Source organism: Bison bison, unplaced genomic scaffold, assembly GCF_000754665.1.
Source record: "Bison bison bison isolate TAMUID 2011002044 unplaced genomic scaffold, Bison_UMD1.0 scf7180017864324, whole genome shotgun sequence".
Taxonomy (NCBI): Eukaryota; Metazoa; Chordata; class Mammalia; order Artiodactyla; family Bovidae; genus Bison; species Bison bison.
In genome coordinates this window covers 11,438,364-11,441,099 of record NW_011494896.1, presented here as the reverse complement: position 1 = coordinate 11,441,099, position 2,736 = coordinate 11,438,364, and the positions used below count along the sequence as shown (strand labels likewise).

Genomic DNA, 2,736 nt, shown 5'->3' with positions numbered 1-2,736 from the left:
AGGGAAAGAAAACACTTTTCAAGTAGCCATTATGTGCAAGTATACTTTCAGTCAGTTCAGTCACTCTGTTGTGTCCGACTCTTTGCGACCCCATGAATCACAGCACGCCAGGCCTCCCTGTCCATCACCAACTCCCAGAGTTCACTCAGACTCACGTCCATCGAGTTGGTGATGCCATCCAGCCATCTCATCCTCTGTCATCCCCTTCTCCTCCTGCCCCCAATCCTTCCCAGCATCAGAGTCTTTTCCAATGAGTCAACTCTTCGCATGAGGTGGCCAAAGTACTGGAGTTTCAGCTTTAGCATCATTCCTTCCAAAGAAATCCCAGGACTGATTTCATTTAGAATGGACTGGTTGGATCTCCTTGCAGTCCAAGGGACTCTCAAGAGTCTTCTCCAACACCACAGTTCAAAAGCATCAATTCTTCGGTGCTCAGCTTTCTTCACAGTCCAACTCTCACATCCATACATGACCACAGGAAAAACCATAGCCTTGACTAGACGGACCTTTACATACTAAATAAAACCAGACAGGGATTCAGAGGAATGTGCTCACCAACAACCACTTCTTTCTACTTTATCACATCTGGATTCCACAACCACTAGTATAATACACAGTCAAGATAATCAAAGATTTTAAGATACCCATAACATCAAAGCCAGAAAAAATCTTAAAGGTCATCTAATCTGATCCGCTTACATAACAGATGAGAATACAGAGGTCCAAAGAGTACAGAGAAACTGCATAAGACCACACAGAAATTTAAAGGTGAGGACTGGAACCCAAGTCTTCAGACACGCTGCCAAAGAATTTTCCAACTATACTTGAGGTAATTCTAGCCCCTCTGTACCTTCACTGACCTGAACTATGCTACTTCTGATTTACATTTAGATCAGTCAAATCTAGCCAGTGGCAAATACAGAAATATATAAACACATTCAGGCTGGACTTGAGATTGATATTTACTAAATGTCTGCCACGAGGTAAGCAACAGAAAAGATAAAATAATTTCCTGTTCCTCAAATAAGTCAAGTGAAAGTTATGTACACTTTTTACTGCAGCTGTAAGTTCTTCATTCAAGTACAATTCAAATAATTTTTAATGTGTACTTACTTATAAGGTTCTATGCCAGAAACCAGGGATATAGAGATAAATAAATGAGTAGGGGCTTAGGGAAATTCCCTGGTGGTCCAGTGGTTAGGACTCTGTGCTTCCACTGCAGGGAGCCCAGGTTAGAACCCTGGTCAGGGAACTAAGATCTTGCATGCTATGCAGTGCAACCAAAAAAAAAAAAAGAGTAGGAGCTTAAAGAATAAATGGGTCAGATAGTAGTCTTTGACTCTAGACTATAAGAATTCACTTGGGGCTTTTTAAAATACTAGATGAAGTACTTAAGAGAGGATGTACGCTAATACCCTCAATTTACTTTGAAATGCATTTTTAAAAATAAGATACATTAATGGCTGACCATAGGGATGTGATATAATATACATGTCAACATATAATGGAAGTGATAAAGCAAGTTAACATGAAAATATTAATGATATAAGAATCTATATGGTGATTATACAGGTATTCACTATAAAATTCTTCCAACTTTGCTGTATGTTTCAGATTTTCCTAATAAAGGGAGGGAGGGGTGGATACCACTGCTTGAACTCTGATTTTAATTGGTCTGGGATAGGCCCAGACACTGAAATATTATCTTGACCAAGGAAAACAGACAATAAATAAATGAATGATTTTGATAGAGAACAATGATGGCAAGTATACTCCAGACCTTAGGAAAAACTTAAGTGTGAGAGTATGGCGTTGTATGCAACATGAAGGTAAAAAAAATAGGACACAGCAGTCAGAGAGGGCCTTTTATTTTCTGTAATAAACACAGCTATAGTCAGAAAAATGGCCCCTTCTAAGCAGTTCTAGATCTGTACAATGAAGCTCCGTGTTAAAAATAAAAGATGACATGGTTGATTAAGAAAAGGCTGAGAGATGACAATGAGAAAGGAGATATGGTCTGGAGGAGGGGACCAGCTGCTATTTGTCTGTACTGAGGACTCTGTGGTGCCTTGAGCTCACACAGTAGGACTTGGAGTTTAGGAGAGGCCTCTGAATGCCTACACAAAGTTGCCAAAATTCTTTAAAAGTATCCGAATAGAAGCTCCTGGACCAACCATCTTTACAAACAGGGTTTCAGACATCACTTAGGTCTGATATTTTAATAACTACTAACATTAGTGGAATTTACAAGAAAACTTGGAAATCTGTTTGGTTGGTATCTTTTCCTCATTCAGTCATGCAAACATTTATTCATCTCCTACTTTTTGTCAGGCTGTGTTAGGTGCTGGGGATAAAATAGTGAATAACTCAGAAGAAAAATCTCAGAGATGCTGCCAGTCACCCGGGGTCACACAGCTAGTGGGCAGCAGAGCCAGGGACCTGAAATGAAATCTGTGTGACTATAGAATCACCTCTCTTTCCACTGCACTATACCTTACTGTTCACTCAAGAGGCAAAGGAATGGACTACATAACCTCTAATAATACCTCAGGCCATTATTTAAATGAAGATGGGAAAGGAAAAAAGAAATAAACCTATCTCATATATTAATCACATTTTTCAGTTCCAACAACTTAGAGTTGCTGAGACTTGCATGACCAGCACTCCACCCAAGACTGGGGAGTACATGCCCTTGACACCTGGTTATGAGAATCTGATCTTTAATTAAATCGTGCC

General features: G+C 39.7%; 1 protein-coding gene and 1 non-coding gene across 6 annotated transcripts in view; one reads left to right on the top strand and one right to left on the bottom strand.

Moving 5' to 3' along the window:
* Positions 1-2,736, bottom strand: part of PAK1 (p21 protein (Cdc42/Rac)-activated kinase 1) — a 165,946-nt gene that overhangs the window by 85,525 nt on the left and 77,685 nt on the right. The gene's annotated exons all lie outside the window — the stretch shown is intronic.
* On the top strand, positions 1,180-1,252 carry TRNAG-UCC. The gene has a single exon. It is a non-coding gene; the product is annotated as a tRNA-Gly (tRNA).